Raw genomic sequence first — 23307 nt, 5'->3', positions numbered from 1 at the left:
AGGTGGAATGATTCAACCTCCATCCTCTGCGTGGAGGTGGCCGTAGGTGAAAATTATTCATTGTCCAGTTGGTAAAGCTGTGGCCAATCTCCTAGGTTTCCTTTACATAGGGTGCATGGGGTGCAAAGCTGCCCGATCCCTACTCCTATTTGGATATGTTCTTGTATTGTGTAGCGAGCCTCTTGATTTGCATTCATTTAATTCCTTTGCCTTCACATCGTGGTTGTCGTAAGTGGTCAAATGATCGAGGTCCATTGTTGCTGCTATCTGGGTGGACTGCTAGGTGGCCTCGGTGTGGGGCGGGGAGGGTCGGGGAGCATTTCTAAGAGAGGTTGTGGGCTCGATTGGTCTTGTTTTATTTCCTTCCATTTCCTTTGCATTGAGGCTACCGCAGGTGATCATGCGATCAAGGTCCATTGTTGCTGCTGTCCGGGTGGACTCCTAGGTGGCCTCTGTGCTGGGAGGAGAGGGTTGGGGGGCGTTTCTAGGGTAGGTTGCAGGCTCGGTTTGTTCTATATTATTTCCTTCCCTTTCCTTTGTGTCAAGGCTACCGCAGGCGATCATCAGATCAAGGTTGACTGTTGCTACTATTCGGGTGGACTCCTAGGTGGCATCGGTGTGGGGTGGGGAGTATTGTATGGCATCTATATGATAGGATTTGTGGTCGGACGTCCTATTTTTATTTCCTTCATTTTCCTTTGCATCGAGGCTGTCGCAGGCGATCGGGAGATTGAGGTCCATTGTTGTTCCTATCCAGGTGGATTCCTAGGTGGCCTCGGTGTGGGCTAGGGAGGATTGGGGCTCATTTATTATATTGAGGTTGTGTAGTTGGTCGCTATCCATTTATTTCCTTTGTATCGAGGCATTCGCAGGCGATCGGGAGATCGAGGTCCACTGTTGCTGCTGTCCGTGTGGACTCCTAGGTGGCCTCGGTGTAGGGCGTGGAGGATTTTAGAGGCATTTCTAAGGGAGTGGATGAATTATCGCTCATTTTCTTGTTGGTTGGGCCGTGGTTGCAAACTCTGAAGTGGCCTTGGTGCGTTGTGGCTCGGTAGGTCTACCCATTTGTTCACCATGTCCTTGGCATGTTGCATATGCTTCCTTCTTGGGATGCAAGAGGTACAAGGCATAAACGTTTTACATGATATTTTGATATCTCTTTGACTTTATGGGTGTTTAGGTTAGTTCTTAGTAAGAGAGCACCCATAATGCCCTTTTAAGTGGGATGATGCTACTTGGTTGATCTTGCCAATAGTCATATGCTTGTCTCAAAGATTAAGCCATACATGTCTAAGTATGAACTAATTTAGACTGTGAAACTGCGGATGGCTCATTAAATCAATGATAGTTTTTTTGATGGTACCATACTACTCAGACAACCGTAGTAATTCTAGAGCTAATACGTGCACCAAGTCTTGACTCTTTGGAAGGGATGCATTTTTTAGATAAAAGGCTGGCGTGGGCTTGCTTGCTTATCTAATGAATCATGATAACTCGATGGATTGCACAACCCTTGTGCTGGCGATGCTTCATTCAAATTTTTACCCTATCAACTTTTGATGGTAGGATAGAGGCCTACCATGGTGGTGACAAGTGATGGAGAATTAGGGTTTGATTCTGGAGAGGGATCCTGAGAAACGGTTACCGCATCCAAGGAAGGTAGTATGTGCACAGATTACCTAATCTTGACATGGGGAGGTAGTGATAATAAATAACAATATTGGTCTCATCGAGTCTGGTAATTGGAATGAGTACAATCTAAAACCCTTAATGAGGATCCATTGGAGGGAAAGTTTGGTGCCAACAGCCATGGTAATTCTAGCTCCAATAACATATATTTAAGTTGTTGCAGTTAAAAAGCTTGTAGTTGGATCTTGGATCGTAAAAGTCAGTCCGCCTACTCGTTGTGCACCTACCCTTCCATCCCTTTTATCGGCGGCATGCTCCTAGCCTTAATTGGCTGGGTCGCGGCTCCGGTGTTGTTACTTTGAAAAAATTAGAGTGCTCAAAGCAAGCTTATGCTCTAAATACATTAGCATGGAATAATGTGATAGGAGTCTGGTCCTATTGTGTTAGCCTTCGAGACTAGAGTAATGATCAATAAGGACTATCGGGGGCATTCGTATTTCATTGTCAGAGGTGAAATTCTTGGATTTATGAAAGATGGACCACTATGAAATCATTTTCCAAGGATGTTTGCATTAATCAAGAATGAAAGTTGGGGGCTCGAAGACGATCATATACCATCCTAGTCTCAACCATAAACGATGCCGACTAGGGATCGATAGACGTTTCTCTAAGGAATCTTCCAGCACCTTCTGAGAAATCATAGTATTTGGGTTCCAAGGGGAGTATGGTCACAATGCTGAAACTTAAAGGAATTGATAGAAGGGCACCACCAGGAGTGGAGCCTACGGCTTAATTTGACTCAACACAGGGAAACTTACCAGGTCCATACATAGTAAGAATTGAAATATTGAGAGCTCTTTCTTGATTCTATGGGTGGTGGTGCATGGTCGTTCTTCGTTGGTGGAGTGATTTGTCTGGTTAATTCCAATAACGAATGAGACCTCAACCTACTAACTAGCTACGTGGAGGTTCCTCTTCATGACCAACTTATTAGAGGGACTATAGTTGTTTAGGCCATGGAAGTTTGAGGGAATAACAGGTTTGTGATGCCCTTAGATATTATTGGCCCCACGCATGCTACACTAATGCAGCCAACAAGTTTTTCTTCCTAGTTCGAGAGGATCGAGAAATCTTCTCAAATTGCATCGTGATGGGGATAGACCATTGCAATTATTGGTCTTCAATGAGGAATTCCTAGTAAGCGCGTGTCATCAACTCATGTTGACTATGTCCCTGCCCTTTGTACACACCGCCTGTCACTCCTATCGATTGAATGATCCGGTGAAGTGTTCAGATTGTGTCAATGATGGTGGTTTTCCACTGTTGATGTCGTGAGAAGTTAATTGAACCTTATCATTCAGAGGAAGGAAAAGTCATAACAAAGTTACCATAGTGAACCTATAGTAGGATCATTGATAGCAAGGGTTTTCTTTTTTAGTACGAGTTGTTTGGGTTTCAATTGCAATGTGGGACTATGTGGTGGTAATCTAGGGGAGCGTGTTTGGTGTTTGGCGGGAACATTGTTGGTTGCTTGTCTTAAGGTAATGCTTGTTTTTTCATGTGTGTTCTTGCAAGCCATGCTTGTGCTTGTCCCAACCATACTTTTTTTTTCTTTCCCCCAATGTGTTTTTGTAGGGGGTTTGGAAGCGTGTTTCTTGGGAGCCCTTCCGATGATCTGTTCATCCAAGCATGGTTGTTGTAGTTGAGGTGCTTGGGAAATACAATGGATAAATTTAGAATCATTTGTAGCGATGATGCTGAATATTTTGTTCGTTGTAAGGCATGGGCCAAGGGTGTGGGCGTCCATAGTTGGTTCTCTCGAAAAGGCGGCGATGGTTGATGTATTGCTTAGGTGATTTTTTTTTACTGGTGGTTGGGTCGAGGGAGTGGTTGTGTGCACGCCTGGTAGCTGAAACCTTCCGTGAGAGAAAATTTTTAGGGTGGGGTCAGTATGGGATGGATGAAGAGTGGTTCAACCCATTGGGCTAGCCACCCTAGTCCTCCCAACCATTCCTCGATATGCCCTCGCGGAAGGGTTGGGTGTCCAGGTAATGGAAAATCCCTCCCTCGGTTTGAGCTCCATCGAGATCGAAATTTTCCCCACCAATGGGCATGAGGGTTGCAATCTTAGCTCATGCCTTTACCATCAAGGGAATTCCTTGTCCTCTCATGAGCCACTCCCCTTCTAAGGAAAAAAGATGTAGCAGGTTGTGTCTTTGTTCCTCCCTTTGGATTGTGGGTTTTTTGTGGGACTTGGTCATTTCTTTGTTCCATGGTGTGCACTTTACGAACATCCCTCTCTTTAGTGGCCTTGCACCATCGATGTATTTTTGGCTTGTGGCTTTCTCCAGCATTGAGTGTCGACCCGTGATGACTCCTCTTTGGAGTTTGATTCTTGACCCCCGTTGACTTTCTCGCTGGAAAGGTTGTTGGGTGTTTTGTACACGCAGGGGTGCAATAGAAAGGTGGGTTTGTTATTAGTAGTCTATTTTTCTTTTGAAGCCTTGTGCCAGGTTGGGGGGATGTTTACCTCTCAGTAACATGCTCCAGAAAATGGTCTCATCATGGCCCTTGTCTTTTCTAGTGGTCAAGTTTAGGTTGTGATTTATTTGCTTGGTTGTTTCATTGTTGTTTTTTATGTTGTAAGCTAGAAAGGGTGTTCTACCATAATGTATGTGGGAGGGTGTGAAGAGGTGGGATGATTTTTGATTCAGTGCCTTGTTTGATTTCTTTTTGGTTAGCAGACATCTACTCGGTGTTCTGTTGAGCTTCTCTCTTTTCTTGGGATCTTTGTTTCTTTGGTGTTGTTTTCTTCCCTTCTTCCTTTTACCCCTAGCTTCATGGATAAAAGGTGGGATTATTGTGGATTGGTCTTTGAGAAGGACAAAAAGCAGTGTAATTTCCCGAGGTGGCCACCCTAGTCCTTCTCAATTGCCATCCACTGTAGTTCCCCCCTTTTTGCAAAGGCACAGGGTTTGGGAAGCTTGTTCTTTGTTTGAGCCTCCCCTTGTGAGCTGGTAGCCACATTTGATATCTCTTGCTTTCATGTTGTTTTCTTCCCTTCTTGCTCTTGGCCCCTAACTTTAGAGAGAAAAGGTGGGATTATTGTGGATTGGTGTTCAGGAAGGACGAAAAGTAGTGTGAGTTCCAGGGGTGGCCACCCTAGTCCTTCTTGATTGTCATCCCCTGCAGTTCCCCCCTTTTTGTGAAGGCATGGGGTTGGGGAAGCTTGTTCTCTGTTTGAGCCTCCCCTTGTGAGCCGGTAGACACGTTTGGTATCTCTCTTTCTTTCATGTTGTTTTTTCCCTTCTTCCTTTTGTCCCCTAGCTTTACGGAGAAAAGGTGGGATTGTTTTGGATTGGTGTTCGGGAAGGACGAAACGTAGTGCGAGCTCCCAGGGTGGCCACCCTAGTCTTTCTTGATCATTGTCTCTTGTAGTTCCCCCCTTTTTGCTAAGGCGTGGGGTTGGGAAGCTTGTTCTCTATTTGAAGCCTCGCCTTATGAGCTGGTAGCCATGGTTGATATCCCTTTCCTTCGTGTTGTTTTCTTCCCTTCTTCCTTCTGGCCCCTAGCTTTACGGAGAAAAGGTGGGATTGTTGTGGATTGGTGTTCAGGGAGGATGAAACATAGTGCGAGCTCCAGGGGTGGCCACCCTAGTCCTTCTCGATCGTCATCCCCTTTCGATTCCCCCATTTTTGCGAAAACACAGGGCTTCTGAGGCTTGTGCTTTGTTTGAGCCTCCCCTTGTGAGCCGGTAGCCATGTTTGATCTCTATTTCTTTCACCTTGTTTTCTTCCTTTCTTCCTTTTGGTCCCTAGCTTTATGGAGAAAAGGGGGAATTGTTGTGGACTGGTGTTCGGGAAGGATTAAAAGCAGTGCGAGCTCCCGGGGTGGCTACCCTAGTCCTTCTCAATTGTTGTTCCATGCATTTCACCCCTTTTTGCGAGAACATGGGGCTCGGGGAGATTGTTGTCTATTTGAGCCTCCTCCTGTGAGGGGGGTAGACACCTTTGTTTCTCTTTATTTCATGCATTTTTCTTCCTTTCTTCCTTTTGGCCCTTAGCCTTTCATTTGTTGTGGGGGTGCCCATATTCAGTGTTGTGGCAAATTTTTCGGTAATATGTGGAAACGACTCTCAGCAATGGATATCTCGACGTTTGTTACGATGAAGAATGTAACAAAATGTGATACTTAGTGTGAATTACCGAATCCTGTGAATCATCAAGTTTTTGAATGCAATTTGCACCCGAGGCCTCAGTCAAGGGCACTTCTATCTAGGCATTGCATCCCATTCAAACGCCCTCCCTACAATATGTTAGGGAGTAGCGGAGCTGGTCATCTGTGCCCAATGTTGTACATTTGGCTGAAATACCTCAAGCGATGTTTCGTGGCATGCATCGGTGAGCGGTGATCTTGTCCCCTTGGATGGATAGTCGGCGTTAGCTGATGCGGGCTTTGTGCAGCATTTGCATGAACTTTCTTTGCTCTCCCTTGTCCTCCCATCGGGTAGGGTGGATTTAGCTCCAATTTTGCAACCTTAGCCCAAGAGAGAACACCCTCTAAGTTTAAGCATATAATTAAGCATAGGAAAGGAAACTTACAAGGATTCCCCAGTATCGGTGAGCAAACCAAGAAGAGCCCAGCATGAAAATCGTGCAGCAGCGTTGCTTGAATTGTAGTCTATAGAACCATCCTCAGTGACAGACCTGGGCCAAGTCCCTTGGAAGGGGGCACCTGAGAGGGTGACAACCCCGTCAGGCCGGGACCCTGCTGCATCACAAGGCATTGCTGGCGAGTTGAGTTGTTTGGGAATGCAAACCTAATTGGGTGGTAAATTCTATCCAAGGCTAAATATGAGCGAGAGACCGATAGCGAACAAGTACCACAAGAGAAAGATGAAAAGGACTTTGAAAAGAGAGGTAAAGAGTGTTTGAAATTTCCAAGAGGGAAGCAGATGGAGGCTATCGATGCATCTCAGTCGGATGTGGAATGGCTCAGGCTGGTCCGCCACTCAACTTGAGGTGCAAAACAACACAGGCTGTTGCATCGTCACAAGTGTGGGTGGATTACCACCTATCAGTTTGCCATTGTGGTGGTTGAAGGACGAAGCATGCACCCTTCTGCCAGGCTGTGTGCACCTATGCGCTCATGGTGTTGGTTGGCGAGCTTTCCATTCGACCCGACTTGAAACACAGACCAAGGAATCTAACATGTGTGCGAGTCGACGGGTTTGAAAACCTACGAGGTGCAAGGAAGCTGACGGGCGAGATCCCCTCTCTAGGGGGGTGCATCATCGACCAACCTTGAGCTTATGTGAAGGGTTCGAGTGCGAGCACTCTTGCTAGGACCTGAAATATGGTGAACTATGCCTGAGCAGGGCGAAGCCAAAGGAAACTCTGGTGGATGCCTTTAGCGATACTGACGTGCAAATTGTTCTTCTGACTTGGGTATAGGGGTGAAAGACTAATTGAACCATCTAGTAGCTGGATTCCTCTAAAGTTTCCCTTAGGATAGCTAGAGCTCATGTGTAAGTTTTATCGGGTGAAGCAAATGATTAGAGGCATCAGGGGTGTAACGCCCTTGACCTATTCTCAAACTTTAAATAGGTAAGAGGGTGCGGCTGATCCATTGAGCCGGACAGTGGAATTAAGAGTTCCAAGTGGGCCATTTTTGGTAAGCAGAACTGGCGATGCGGGATGAACCGAAAGTCAAGTTACAATGTCGAATTGTGTGCTAACATAGATCAAAAAAAGGGTGTTGGTGGATTAAGACAGCAGGACGATGGTCACGGAAGTCAAAATATGCTAAAGAGTGTGTATCAACTCACCTGCGGAATCAACTAGCCCTGAAAATGGATGGCATTGAAGCACTCAACCTATACTCGACCATCAGAGAAATTTCCTAGCTCTGATGAGTAGGAGGACGCGGGGGTCATTGAGAAACCTTGGGTGTGAGCTTGGGTGGATTAGCCCCCGATGTAGATCTTGGTGGTAATATAAAATCTTGAAATGAGAACATTGAAGACTGAAGTGGGGAAAGGTTCCATGTGAACAACACTTGGACATGGGTTAGACGATCCTAAGAGATGGGGAAGCTTTGTATCAAGGGTGCACTCTACATGACCATTGAAAGGGAATCGAGTTAATATCCCCGAACCAGGACATGGCGGCGAGCAACAAAGTTAGGAAATCCAGAGACGTCGTCGGGGGCCCTGGGAAGAGTTATCTTTTCTTTTGAATAGCTTGCCCACCCTGGAATCGATTCACCTGGAGATAGGGTCCAGCAGCTGGAAGATCACTACACATATTGTGGTGTTTTTTGTGCCCTCAACGGCCCTTAAAAATCTAGAAGACCGAGTACCATTCATGCCTGGTCATACTCATAACCACATCAGGTCTCCCAAGGTGAACAACCTCTGGTCAATAGAACAATGTAGGTAAGGGAAGTCGACATAACGGATCCGTAACTTCAGGAAAAGGATTACCTCTAAGGGCTGGGCCTAGGGGTCTGTGCCCTAAACTTGTGGGCTGTTGGCAGTCTGCCCGAGCTGCTCTTGCGGCGAGGGCGAGCAGTCACATGCCAATTGGGCTACAGGCATAGAATGCCCCCTGCTGAGGGCTTTTCTCTAGGTGTTGAACAATCGACTCAGAACTGGTACAGACAAGGGGAATCCAACTATTTAATTAAAACTATGCAATGTGATTTATGCCCAGTGCTTTGAATGTCAAAGTGAAGAAATTCAACCAAGCACGGGTAAATAGCGGGAGTAACTATGACTCTCTTAAGGTAGCAAAATGCCTTGTCATCTAATTAGTGATGTGCATGAATGGATTAACAAGATTACCACTATCCCTATCTACTATCTAGAAAAACCACAACCAAGGGAACGAGCCTGGAAGAATCAATGGGGAAAGAAGACCCTGTTGAGCTTGACTCTAGTCTGAGTTTGTGAAATGACTTGACAGGTGTAGAATAAGTGGGAGCCATTTTTGGCACAAGTGAAATACCACTACTTTTATCATTATTTTACTTATTCCGTGGGGTGAAGACGAGGCACTTTCCCTGTTTTTGGCCTTAAGGCACATTTCGATGGGTCGATCCAAGCAGAAGACATTGTCAGGTGGGGAGTTTGGCTGGGGTGGCACATCTATTAAAAGATAATGCAGGTGTCCTAAGATGAGCTCAATGAGAACAGAAATCTCATGCAGAACAAAAGGGTAAAAGCTCATTTGAGTTTTATTTTTAGTATGAATACAAACCGTGAAAGCATGTCCTATTGATCCTTTAGATTTTCAAAATTTGAAGCTAGAGGTGTCAGAAAAGTTACCATAGGGACAACCGGCTTGTGGCAGCCAAGCGTTTATAGCGATGTTGCTTCTTGATCCTTCGATGTCAGCTCTTCCTATCATTGTGAAGCATAATTCACCAAGTGTTAGATTGTTCACCCACCAATAGGGAACGTGAGCTCGGTTTAGACCATCATGAGACAGGTTAGTTTTACCCTACTGATGAACTGCACCGCAATAGTAATTCAACTTAGTATGAGAGGAACCATTGATTCACACAATTGGTCATCGTGCTTGGTTGAAAAGCCAGTGGCACAAAGCTACCATGTGTTGGATTATGATTGAATGACTCTAAGTCAAAATCCACGCTAGAAGTTGTGCATGTCACTCTTCGACTGTATCTCGACCCTTAGTAGGGGCGTCTCTTTGTCGTCCCCAGGGGCCTGTTTCATTTGCAAGCCATGATCGTGAAGCATCTCGGTCGGGGTAGCTTTGAAGTTCAATTCCAAATGGTCGTTGAGAAGAATCCTTTGTATATGACTTAAATATACGATGGGGTATTATAAGTGGCAGAGTGGCCTTGATACCACGATCCACTGAGATTTAGCCCTTGGTCACCATGATTCAGAGCTTCGCTCTTGTCACAAACAAATCTGGACAACCCTCCTGCTCCCACGCCTTTTCTTCTTCCTCTAGACAACAATTTTTTATTGCTTGGGGGTACGAAATTTGGGATTTCCACGTCATGATGGAAAAGGCGCTGAAGCCTGGGAAAATTAGGGTTTCCATGTCGCACTTCGGCGCCCAAAATTTTGGGGTTTCCATGTCACGCCCTGGTGCCCAAAATTTGGGGTTTCCACCCAATGCCTAAAATTTGTGGCTTCCACCCGGCGCAAAAAAAATTTGGGGTTTCCATGTCACACCCGAAATTTGGGGTTTCCACCCGGCGCCTAAAATTTGGGGCTTCTACTCGGCGCAAAAAATTTGGGGTTTCCATGCTGTGCCCAAAATTTGGGGTTTTCACCTCGCACCTAAAATTTAGGGCTTACGACTGATGCAAAAAAATTGGAGTTTCCATGTCGCACTGTTACACAATAATTTGTCACCGTTTGTCACCGTCCCTGTTACCCCTCTCCCGCACACTGGAGGACTCATTCCGGGACCTGTGAGAAGTGACATGATCTGAAACCACTTGCATCATATTCCTCTAAGTATGAGCTTCATATGCCCTGAAGACATCTCCTGCAGAATACCCATGAAAACAGCTCTTTTTGCATTAGCGCGGGTCCACAGTGTACTGCCCGCGCTCTGTCTCAGAGTTGCACTCGCGCCAACCCAGTTGGGTAAAGTTTTTAAAGAACAAACTTCTGAAGGTTCTCCTTAACCCATTCGCCAACTGAATCCATGTTGAGTTAGGATGGTTTGGCTTCGAATCTCCATAGAAGGGAAGTGGTTTGCCACCTTTCATGGAAGCTTCTTAGTGATAATGCCAATCCCATGAATATTATGGTTGATCCTATCTCCTTCCCCTCTATTTATAAAAGCTTGTTCTTTTTCCTTGAGCAAGCTAGTTCCAGCATAGTGATAGAGAATACCAGGAGTTCAAAAGTTTGAAGCTACAAGAGCCTTCTTTGCACCCATAAGGCCAAATCTAAGTGAGGAGATTCTTGTCACCCAAGAGAGAGAGGCTTGTTTCCCATCCCAACAAGCTTTGCAAGACTTGTGTAGCTGACTACCCAGCCAAAGGAGGATTTGACGTCAGAACAATGGTTGTATTCTTCTTTGTTATTTATCAATAATAGAGGACTATCATTATGGTTCCACTCTCATTGTCCTTTGTAATGATTGATGTTGAGTTATATCTTTTCTGACTGATATATAATTGCATCTATTGGATTTTATGCTTGTATTTGTGTTGTTCTTTGCATGTGCAGGTGTCCAATCACGGAGATCGTGGGGATCGTGACCGGCCGAGGCAAAGGAACGAGGGCGACGTCTCTTCTACGAATATTAGCATTGGAATCCAAGTAGGTTCTCATCATCCACTTTTTATTTGCAATTAGGAACTTGCGTGATAGCATTGTTTGATTGTTGCTAGACCCGGTCTGGGCTAGTAGGGATCGTCTCTGTCCGCAGAGAGGATTTACCTCCACAACACGCACCCAAAATTTGGGGTTTCCAAGTTGCGCCCCGGTGCCCAAACCTGGGGAAACTTGGGGTTTCCATGTCTCACCACAATAGAAACTAGCGGCACCCAAACCTACAGAAACTTGGGGTTTCCATGTCATGCCCTGGAGCCTGAGCCTGGAAACCTAGGTTTTCCATGTCGCGCCACGACCGAAACTGGCGGCACCAAAGTCTGGGGAAACTTGGGGTTCCCATGTCCTACCCTTGATGGAACCATAGGTTTCCACATTTTACAGCATGATGGAAATGTGAGGTTTTCAACAACGCCCCAACACAGGGAAATTGGGGTTTCCATGACGAAGCAAACTAGCTCACAAGTCTGGGGAACTTGGGGTGTTTCGAAATTGCTACCTAAGTCTAGGGAACTCATGGTTTCCATGTCGTGGCATGTCCGGAACCATCGACGGAAGCCACCCAAGTCTGGGAAACCTAGGGTTTCCATGTCACAACACACCCTAAATCTCCCGAGAGTCTATGGAACTTCAGATTTCCATGTCATGGGTTGACGGAAAGCCGCCAAAGTCTTGGGAACTCGGGGTGTCCATGTCACGGCGTGATGGAAACTGCTACCAAAGTCAGTGGACACACGAGGTTTCCATTTTGCATCACGACAAAAATTGCTACCCAAGTTTGGAAACGCGGGGTTCCCATGCCGCTCGGGCCGCGGCTAAAATTGTTGCCCAAGTCTGGGAAGCTTTGGGTTTCCATGTCATTGTGCTACAGGGAATGGCCGCCCAAGTTTGGGGAGTGTCAGGCTTCCATGTCATCGCACGACAAGTAACAACTGCCCAAGTATACTGAACATGGGGCTTTCCATTCCGTGGCATGAAGGAAACTGCCCAATTATGGGAAACTCGGGGTCTTCCATGTCCCACCACGAGAGAAACCGTGACCTCATTGCAGGGAACTCGAGTTTCCATGTGGCAGAATGATAGAGAACTGCCCAAGCCAGCAGAACCCGGGGGCATCTATTTTATGGCATGAGGGAAACCACCTAATTTTTGGAACCTCTGGGGTCTCCATCTCCTGCCCGGGTGAAAACTGCGGCCTCGGTGTGGGGAACTTGGGTTTCCATGTCGCAACACAACCAAAATTGCCCAAGTTTATGGAACTCATGGTTTCCATGTTTCGGAATGATGAAGAACCGCCCAAGTCTTGTGAACTCAGGGTTTCCATTTCATGGCGGGGTGGAAACCGCTTGCCTAGTCTATCTCTAGAACTTGGGGTTTCCATGCCTCGTTGCGACGGGAGCCTTCCAAGTGCAGGGAAAGCAGGGTGTCCTTGCCCCACCGTGATGACAACTTCCTAAGTGCATGAAATCTAGGGTTTCCATGTCCCATCATGTCGAAAGCCTCTATTACATATAGGTGGGGTAAGGGGCCTGGGGTGTCAAGTATTCAAGTCAGGAGCACCCGAGAGAGTTGAAAGATTGGTCCTGTAGTACACGTGCCTGTCTTTAGTTATAAGCGACTCGGGTGTGCATTCGGTTATATGTGAAGACTTAGCATGGCATTTGCTTATGTGCGATGGTGATGGGCGCACTCATAGCGGGCGCGGCGTGTTGGGTAGGGTGCATGCCCCTTGATACATGCACAATGGGTGAGTCACCAGTGGAAGGCGCGCGGGCGACCCTTGTTAGGTGCTCGAATGAAAGAGGTGACCATGTGTGGACGAGTTAGGATGAGGGCAGGTGTGCGACGTGCAGCGATGGGTGTAATCAACTAAGTGTTGGAGTCGACCCATGGGTGCAATGATGCACACGAAGGGACGTGGCGGTTCATTGGTATGTGGTGTGTCGAGGTTATGTGGCAAGTTGGCCAGGCATGCATGTTGATGGAGCCAACCCTTTTTATCCCCGAGAGACATGGCCTTTGGGTGAAAGGATGCGTATAAGTGAGAAGGATGGCATTTGACGAAGGGACATTGAACTTAGACTTCCACATTGTAGAACAAGTGTAAAGGAAGGAATTGGGCAAAAATAGAAGGAAGAGAAGGACGCGGGTAAGAGGGCCGCAACGGAGGGTGAATTACAATAGGAAGCTTTGACTTGGTAGTGTGGACAGGTAGAGCGGGGTGGGTTAATGACCATGAAGGAAGGTTGTACTATGTGTGAGCCATGCGCCCTCACTATGGACCGCACTAACGGGCAGAGTTTGGGCATCGTAGAATGGAAAGTCGGGCAGACAGGTTCGCAGTTCAGGTGTGGAGTTGTCTCGTGCAGGCCGCAGGTAGTGCAGCATGACCATATGACACGACGAGTTGAAAGAATAATTGAAGAAGATAAATTGATGGGAAGTTATTTTCACTGCATTATTAAGAACACTTATTGGAAAATTGGCTGAGTGTTGAAGTAGGCACAGAGCATGTACTCAAGTATTGGTAAAAGGAAAAATTACGGCGGTGTTGCACCCATTTATGTGCCATTGAAATACTACCACTAAGATATGAGTGTGACATGGGGTCTCCCAATCCCTTCTCGAAAAAAGTCAGAACATTGCGTGGAACCTAGGGATTCCATGTCCCACCCTGTCAAAGGCCTCCCAAGTGATGGAAATCACCCTAGGTGTAGTAAACTTGGTGTACATCGAGTCTGCAACCTCACATCAAGAAAAAGGCTCAGTTGGTCAAGAGAATGAAGGTTTCTTCATTGGTAAAGGATCTCACTAAGGATCAAAGTTTGGAGTCTCTTCTAGAGCGAGTCCACCAAGGACTATCAAAAGTTGAAAGAATGACACAGTGTTGGGGAACGAACTGCCAAAGAAACAAAGTGCAGAGAGGAGGAAGGACTTGACTTGTGCTTGGAGTATATTATTATCAAGGGTCTACTGCTTTGCAATGACCAATAATAAGCTTCAATTAGAGAAATTTATGAAAGGGTTTTCCTCTCTGAGAGAGAGAGGTTTTTCCTTGGCAGAGAACCAACATCTTGTGTTCTTGTTCTTATGTTTTTGGCACCAGTTTGATGAAGTAAACACACATGCATTAATAAGAAGAGAAGAAGATTAAGATAACAAGATAAATTTTAAAAGATCTTCACAAATTGTTATCAAGTCTAGAAGAATCCTGCTATACCCCATTGCTCGAGATTCTTCAACGCGGTATCAGAGCTAAGGTGACACATCAAGGAAAGGGAATCTCAAGAACATCCGCAAGGTTGAAGCATCAAGCCAAGAAGTCTTAATCAAATCAAGGACAAGAAGGTATACCATTTATCATTCATCATGGAAGACTACAAAGCAAGAAGAAACACCTTGTATAAAGGCACCTACAACAAGAAAAAATCAAAGGGGGACCTACATCAAGCTACACCATCTTGCAAAATGAAAGGTACTATGAGTCAAGTCATCAAGCAAGTCCATTTAAAGAAAGAAACTTGAAGAACATCAAGATCTAAGGATGGCAAGCCATCAACTCTTCAAGAAGAAAGCAAGTTCACTACATCTCAAACTCTATCAAGTAAGTATATGTCCCCTTCTAAGTATACCTCAATGTCTTTTTGCAAGGAAGTACCACTACATGTCCAAAGTCCAATGATTTGGATGCCAAGAACATGGATGCTACAAATGGATTGTCCTAAACTTAATAAGGACAACAACAATGAGAGAAAAAGGGAAGAAGCTCATGTAACTCAAGAAGTGAAAGAAGATGACAAGAAGCAAAAGAAGGAAGATCCTCCCATGACTAAGTCAACCCCTTTGCTTAAAGTCTTCTTTCAAAGTTTTGAGTAGTATAGGAGTATATAGAAATAGAACAGATTGCATGGTTAAAGATATTATCTTCTAGAATATAGGAGTGTGGTGTAGATATAGCTCAAGATATTCACATAGAAGGAGCATACCTATTATAGGGTCTCGTCCACATTGAAAAAAGGATTGATCATGATCAAAATTCTTAGAAGGCCTTCATCATCAAAGGAAGAAACATTTGCAAGGTAAGGGTCTTCAAGATCCTCTGATAGAATCTTCAAAATAAGGTTCATATGTAAGCAAGTAGATGTCTCATTGGGAGTCCCATTTATGGGATTCAAGAAAGGATGATATATAAGCAAGAGCATATGAAGCAAGAAAGGCTACACCAATTGAGGAGAACTATAAAATAAAGCCAAGATGATAAAAGCATAATCAAGATGACGTATGTATGCATCAAAGTTTAAGTCATGTCATCATATATATTGGGTCATGGGAAAAGTTCTAGAATCATGATGAAGAATAAAAGGATCTCTTTCACCAATGATATGCTCGGAGGCATGTACTACAATGGAGTAAAGATCAACATGAAGAAGTGCTCTCACAAGGAGTATAAGGTGGTTGACTAATCAATCCAAGAAGAAGCAAATGAAGAAAGAGATCAAGGATGTGAAGAACAACATGGTCTCACAAAGAATAACTATTTGACAAGATTCCTTAGAATCTCTTGAAAGAGGCATGGCAACTTTGACAAATGAAGAAAAAGATCAAAGGACCCTTGACACCTACGAAGGCCTTGGAGATAGTAAGGTCTAGATAATCAATTCAACTCTACAAATATGTCATGATGAAGGGGCCATCCAACAAAAGCACCATTTGATGTTGAAGCAATATCACGATGAAGTCATGAAGGGCCACTAAATCAAATTATGGGAACAAGCAAGTACAACTAAGAATCCATGTGATAAGAATTACGAAGGATAGACAATATGACAAAGGAGTAGCTAGATGACAAAAAGGACCTGATATATATCAAGAAGGCCACTTTCCACGAAGGGAGCAATGGCATGACAAAACAGGAGGGAAAGTGATCGATGGTCGGTACCCTGCTAAGAAGAAGTTCAAACAAAGACTTCATGACATCGAAGGAAATAAGGAGATCAAGCAGCTGAAGGACCCATGAAGAAGATGTTGTTGATGAATGGACAAGTCCCTAGCTAAGAGAGAGTTCTAACAAGTTCCCAACTACAAAGGAGCTTGGGCAAGTTACTTGTCAGAGGAAACTTGGGCATGTCTTCCTCAATCGAGGGGAAGAGATAGACACAACATTCTTGTCTTCAGTTGGAAAGAAAGAATGGGAGGATTGGGTAATCATCTGGCATCTGATGCTCTTTAAGGATGTGTAGGGCATCCAAGACAATAGTAGGCAAGAGGAGCAATATTCTTTGACCGCTGGGAACCCAAGACAAGAATTATCCTAGAAGGTCATACTTAGGGAACACCTAGGTGGGTATGTACGTTGAGAGACAATGACTAAGGTGTTTATAATCCATTGGACTCGCCAACATTGTGCTCTGATCTTATGAGAGATAAAGCTATTAGTCAAGGCCTTGCTACGAACAATGTTGGCTAATATGATGCTATAATAGATGGGTTGCCAATTCGGTTTCTCTTATGTGAATTATTCAATATTGAAAAATAGCCAAACACCTTGTAATGATTTATGAATACCTCCCTAGTTAAGAGGGGGTGTTGAAGAAAGTGTAACTAGGTTCGGTTTTCATAAATGTACTTTTGATATTTGTATTTCTTCAAGAAAAGAAATATATATATATATATATATATATTTCTTTTCTTGAAGAAATACAAATATCGAAAGTATATAGATATATATATATATATATATATATATATATATATATATATATATATATATATATATACATTATATTTATCATTGAGTTTCTTGCTCATTGAAATAGGCCTAGCACATGTTAAAGTGTTATAGGTGAGTCGAAGAGTCAAAAGAAAATGTTGAAGACCTTAAGGGCATGTTACACCAGGTATATTTATGTATTAGAGTCAAATATATTCCTACCCTCGTGCCTTCGTTCGGGTTGTGCGTCCATTCAAACCCCAAATTTCATTCGGGCGGGCTAGGTTGTGTTGTTCCATGTCATGTGTGGGTGCCTGGGCACATGTGGCCATGCCGAAAATGATAAGTCGTGACCACCCATGTGTTTTCTGCATGTTTGTGTGACCCATCTGCCTAATGCTCCCTCATGCCTTTTTTATGGTCGTGCACCCATGGAAACCCCAAAAAAATTTTGGGCGGCTCGGGTCGGCTCGCCCAGGGAGGGTCTGGTCATGCCATGTTGTGTGTGGGTGCCCGGGCATACATGGCCATGCCAAAAATTCTAAGTCATCACCACCTCTGTGTTTTCTGCATGTTTGTATGGCTCGTTTTCCCAACACTCCCTCGTGCCTTCGTTTGGGTCGTGCAGCCATGGAAACCACAAATTTCATTCGCACCGTGCACACATGGAAACCCCAAATTTCATTTGGTTGGGTCGGGTCGTGTCGTGTGTGGGTGTCTGTACAAACATGTTCGGATGAGTCAGGTTAGGGCATGTCGTTCCATGTGTGGGCACTCCAGAACAAGTGGTTGTGCAAAAAATGCTAAGACATGACTGCTCGTGTGCCTTCTGCACGTTCGTGTGACCCGTTTGCCCGATCCTCCCACATGCCTTCATTCGGGTTGTGCACCCATCGAAACCCAAAATTTCATTCGGGCAGGTCAGTTCGTGCCATGCGTGGGTGCTCGCGTAGAGTTGTGACCCCCGTGTGCTTCTACACTTTCGTGTGAGCTGTTTACTCGATGCTCCCTTGTGCCTTCGTTCGGGTCGTGCACCCATGGAAACCCCAAATTTCGTTCGGGTTGTGCACCCATGGAAACCCCAAATTTCGTTTGGGTTGTGCACCCATGGAAACCCCAAATTTTGTTTAGGTCAGGTCGTGTCATGTCATGTGAGGGTACCCATGCAAATGTGTTCGAGCGGGTCAGGTTGGCTCACCCAGGGCCGGTCGAGTCATGTCGTGTCGTGTGTGGGTTCCTAGGCACACGTGGCCATGCCAAAAATGCTAAGTTGTGACCGCCCATTTGTCTTCTGCACATTCATGTAGCCCATTTGCCCGACGCTCCCTCGTGCCTTCATTTTAGTCGTGCACCAAGGATAATTTTAGGGGCGAATGTTCGCCCTTTGGCGAAATTAAGGGGTTTTAAATTTTTAGTGGGTGAATATTTTGTATCATAGTACATTTTTACAAATCACCTCAAATAGCCCACCTTATTTTAAGGGAGAGGGTAAAAAAGGTAAATTTAGCCCTTGAAATTAGGACTTACAACCTTCCATTCGACCATTTTCAAGAATAGGTTTTATTTAAGTGAATCCTATGGGCCAAATACCATATTTATAAAAGAGGTATGGTAAATTAATAAAAATATAAATAAATGAGAGGTATGGTAAATAAATAAAACATTTTTTATATTTACTCTATAAGTCACCTTATATACATGTAAGGGTGTAAACAAATAAAAATATAAGTAAAGTGGAGGTATGGTAAATAAATAAAACGTCTTTTTATACTTACTCAAAAGGTATGGTGAATAAATAAAAATATAAATAAACTAGACGTATCGTAAATAAATAAAACCTCTTTTTATATTTAGTCCATAACCCTCGTTCTATTTATGAAGGCTCAAGAAAGAAGTTTTATTTAAGTGAATACTATGGGCCAAATACCATATTTGTAAAAAAGGTATGGTAAATTAATAAAAATATAAATAAACGAGAGGTATGGTAAACAAATAAAACATTTTTTTATATTTACTCCATAAGTCACCTTATATTTACGAACACTCAAAAAATGGGTTATATTTAGGTGAAACCTATGGCCAAAATACTATGGGACAAATACCATGGACTAGATTATTATTAATACCATGCAAAAAACCATTATTAACCCTAATATTAGAATTAATAAAAATAAAAATGGCACATGGTATTGACCCATGGTATTCACCAAAATGGCACATGGTATTGACCCATGGTATTCACTTGGAATGTAGCCTATTTAAATGGCACATGGTATTGACCCATGGTATTCACCTGGAATGTAGCCTATTTAAATGGGGGAATTAAACCAGCATGTAGCCTATGCTAAGATTCACTAGGACTTTACAAAGTTTTAATATTTAGTGGAAGACTCGCCAAGATCTTAAAGATTTTATAATTGAGTAAAATATTCGCCATGCCTGGTGAGAGATTCGCCAAAAAATTATATATACATATTATATTATTGATAAAATCGCCTTCCATTTTTCCTATATACCATGGAGATTCGCCCATATATTATATTTATAAATTTAGGGGGGTTCTTAAAATTTTCCCTGTCGTGCACCCACAGAAACGCCAAATTTCATTCAGGTCGTGCACTCATGGAAACCCCAAATTTCATTTGGGTGGGTTGGGATGTGTCGTGTGTGGGTGCCTGTACAAAAGCATTGAGGCGGGTCGGGTCGGGTCGAGTCATGTCGTGTCATTGTGGGCACCCAGGGTACATGTGGCCATATCAAAAATTCTAAGTTGTGACCAGGGGTGGGCTTTTTGCATGCTCATGCGGCCTATTTGCCTGACTCTCCCTTCTGCCTTCATTTTGGTCTTCTGCTGGGGCCCATGTAAACTCATTCAGGTGGGTTGTTTGTCGTGTAAACTTTTTCGAGTAGGTCATTTTTCTGTGTAAACTCATTCGGGCAAGTCATTTACCTATGTAAACTCATTCGTGTGGGTCATTTGCCATGTAAACTCGTTCGAGCGGGTTGTTTGAGGGCGCCCACGTAAACTCGTTCGGGTGAGTCGTTTTCCATGTAAAAACGTTTGGGCACCCATTTAAACTCATTTACATGGGTTGTCTAAGGGCACTCATGTAAAATCGTTTAGGCGGGTCATTTGAGGGCGTCTATGTCAACTCATTCGGGCAAGTCATTCAGGTGGCTCGTCTAAGGGCGTCCATGTAAACTTCTTCAGCCAGTCGTTTGAGGGTGTCCGTGTAAACTCGTTTGGGTGGGTCATTTGAGGGCATCCTTGTAAACTCGTTAGGGCAGGTTGTTCGGGTCAGGTGAGGGTGTTCATGTAAACTTGTTCGGGCGGGATGGGCGAGGGCATCTGTGTAAACTCGTTTGGGCAGGTCAAGCGAGGGTGTCCGTGTAAACTCATTTGGTCAGGTAGTTTAGTGTGAGGGCACGCCCGGGCATACGAGCCCATATCAAAAATGCTAAGTTGTGACTTGGTGTGGGCTTTGTGTACGTTCGTGTAGCTTGTTGGCCTAGCTCTCCCTTGTCCCTTCGTTTTGGTCATGTGGGCGCCCATCTAAACTTGTTCGGGCAGGTTGTTTGAGGGCGTTTGTGTCAACTCGTTCGAGCGGGTCGTTTGGGCAGGCCGTTTGAGGGAATCTGTGTAAACTCGTTCAGGCAGGTCGATCGAGTGGGTTGGGCAAGGGAATCCGTGTAAACTTGTTCAGGTGGGTTAGGCGAGGGTGTCCATGTAAACTCGTTCAGGTGGGTTGGGCAAGGGCGTCCTTTTAAATTCATTCAGTCAGGTTGTTCAGTGTGAGGGAATGCTTAGGCACATGAGCCTATATTAAAAATGCTAAGTTGTGACCCATGGTGGGCTTTATGCACGTTCATGCTGCTCTTTTGCCCGGCTCTCCCTTATACCTTCGTTTCAATCATGTGGGTGCCCATGTAAACTCATTTAGGCGGGTCGTTTGAGGGCGTCCGTGTCAACTCATTCTGGCGGGTTGTTTAAGGGCGTCCGTGTAAACTCGTTCGCGTGGGTCATTTAGCCAGGTTGCGAGAGAATCATTGTAAACTCATTTGGGCGAGTCAAGTGAGGGTGTCTATAAACTCGTTTCTTCAGGTCATTTAGTGTAAGGGCACACCCAGGCACATGAGCCCGTATCGAAAATGCTAAGTTGTGACCCAGGGTGGGCTTTGTGCATGTTCGTGTAGCTCGTTTTCCTGACTCTCCCTTGTGCCTTTGTTTCAGTCATGTGGGAGCCCATGTTAACTAGTTCGGGTGGGTCATTTGAGGGTGTCCATGTCACCTCATTTGAGTGGGTCATTTGAGGGCGTCCATGTCAACTTGTTTGGGCAAGTCATTTGAGGGCATCCATGTAAACTCATTTGGGCGGGTCGGGCGGGTCAGGCAAGGGCGTTCGTCTAAACTCGTTTGGGCAGGTCATTCAGTGTAAGGGTGTGCCTGAGCACACAAGCCTGTATCAAAAATGCTAAGTTGTGACCCAAGGTGGGCTTTGTGCATGTTTGTGTAGCTCGTTTTCTCAGCTCTCCCTTGTGCCTTCATTTCTGTAATGCCCTGAGATTCGTGTGATGGATGGTCGAATCAGCGAATGAGTAGACGAGCTACAGTTGGCAAAGTGTGTGGGCGCATGAGACAAGCTATAGGCCATGTGAGCGTTTTGGGAAAAAATGCAATGGAGTAATGTGGAGTTTTACTTATACCTGTGTGGGAGGTCCTAGGTGCCCGATCGATGGGCGGGCCGATGGCAAAACGATGGAACAGACGGGCAGCCGAACGATGGAACCTGTGGGACGACGTGTTGGTTAAGTGGAGAAAGCCAATGGTTGTGTGATTATGGGCAGGTTGGCTGCACATTTGGACGATGGGCATTCAAGCGTATAAGTAAGCAAACGAAGGATGGTGGAGAGTCATCATTCGATCATTCGGGCATCAACCAAAAGTGTGAGCTAAGTACGTGGACTACTGTTGGACACATGAGCCTAGGCTGAATGGGCATGCATAGTGAAGTTGGTTGGCAGTTGAACCAAGTTTAGGAGACAAGAAACCCGAGTAGGGCATTTGGTGAATGAACACAGGGCGACCGAGTGGTTGACATGGTGGATAGGTCGAGCAACCCGTGAAGGGCGTTGGGTGAATGAGTTCGTGGTTCGGCCGGGTGGAGTAACCGAATAGGGTGTTTTTGTGGTGGGTCATATGAAGCATGCAGATGGCGTGCCTGCTGAACGACGGGTAGACCAAATGGTTGGACGAGTTGGTGAACGACTGAGGACAACCCGCGGTTGGATGTGCCGGGTGCCGGGTGGAAACGAAACATGCAACGAGTGAATAGAGAGTTGGGTGTGTTGTGCAGAGACCATTCGGAGGTGTCGACGAGCTAGGAAACTGAGTTTGCCAAAGTTGTGAAAATTTGGCTAAGTGTGAATTTGGGGTTTCCTCCATGATTTAACTTGTGTTATGAAAATTGAAGATTATATATATATTGATTCAGGCAGACTCACATCGGGGAGTTGCCCCTCCCTTTATACTATTGTGCAATTGTTTATGTTATTGCTGTTTATGATGAATGTTCATGGTTTTCATCATGTACAAAGGATAAACTAATACTTCGTAATGAAAAATAAACTAAGTATGAATGTTAGGCGTAGTCCACGGTCATAAGTATTGGTGAAAAGAAAGTGATCGGTGGTGTCGCACCTCGCTATAGTGTGGTTGGAAGATTACCACCGGTGTAGGGGAATGAAAGATGGTATCAGAGTTGATTCAGGTGAAGAGCAGGTGAAAGAAGCTGATCATTAGTATCAAGAGCTGATTTGGTTTGCAGGGAACTTGGTGAATGGTGGATGGTCTATACTAGATCACAAAGAAGGAAGATGATGGCAGAGATGGAAAGTGAACCTCATGTTTTGGGGAGTGAATCTAGCCACAATCCAACTGAAGCTTTCATAAACACGATATTGGAAAGGATGGAAGAATTGGATTCTTTCTGTACTTTGAAGATGGCCGAGTTCACTAAAGATCAAGAAGGTAATGCGAAGATGAGATAGGAATTCGATGAACTCCGGGACCGATATGAGTATACTCAATGGAAGTATACACAATTAGAAGAGGAAGTCAAAGAGATTGGGGAGGTGAGAGATCAAGGTTTGGTAAAAATCTTGGAATTGCAGCAATCTATTGACGAAGCAAAGGATGAGATCACGGTGTTGAAGAAGGCCGTGAGACATAACTCAAGTGGAGGAGTGTCTCATGTGAAAGTCAAGGAAATGGAATCTTGTGATGGTACAAGAAGTGCAAAGACTTTTGGTAACTTTTTATGGGACATGGAGCAATACTTGAAATGCTTGGGATTGCATGATGAGGAGACTAAGGTAAAAGTGGCTGCTCAGTTCTTGACGAAGGATGCTAAGATGTGGTGGGGAAGAAGGATGGATCAAATTGCCAATGGTGGTGCTGACGACATAACTTCATGTGATGACATGAAGAAGGCTTTGCAGACCCAGTTCAGTCCTTAGGATGAAACTTGGGAAGCAAGGATGAAGATAAATTTTATAAAGAAAACGGGAAGTCTGCAGGCATATCAGCAGGAGTTTGCAAGTGCAGTTCTGGAACTTCCGGACATGGCGGAAAGGGACAAGGTGT

The 23307-nt window shown here is 44.7% G+C and overlaps 2 non-coding genes and 1 pseudogene across 2 annotated transcripts; all 3 read left to right on the top strand.

The window, feature by feature from the left end:
- Positions 1-1232: 1232 nt before the first annotated feature.
- Positions 1233-3044, top strand: LOC149157343 (18S ribosomal RNA; annotated as a pseudogene).
- Positions 3045-5759: 2715 nt separating this feature from the next.
- Positions 5760-5913, top strand: LOC149157342 (5.8S ribosomal RNA). Its single transcript, XR_016262157.1, has one exon. It is a non-coding gene; the product is annotated as a 5.8S ribosomal RNA (ribosomal RNA).
- A 248-nt stretch (positions 5914-6161) lies between these two features.
- LOC149157341 (25S ribosomal RNA) lies at positions 6162-9543 on the top strand. Its single transcript, XR_016262113.1, has one exon. It is a non-coding gene; the product is annotated as a 25S ribosomal RNA (ribosomal RNA).
- Positions 9544-23307: the final 13764 nt, after the last annotated feature.

This window comes from Pinus tabuliformis, chromosome 5_2, assembly GCF_031772625.1.
Source record: "Pinus tabuliformis cultivar Carrire ecotype Pingquan chromosome 5_2, CPIR1, whole genome shotgun sequence".
Classification (NCBI taxonomy): domain Eukaryota; kingdom Viridiplantae; phylum Streptophyta; class Pinopsida; order Pinales; family Pinaceae; genus Pinus; species Pinus tabuliformis.
This window is presented reverse-complemented; position numbering and strand designations above follow the sequence as displayed.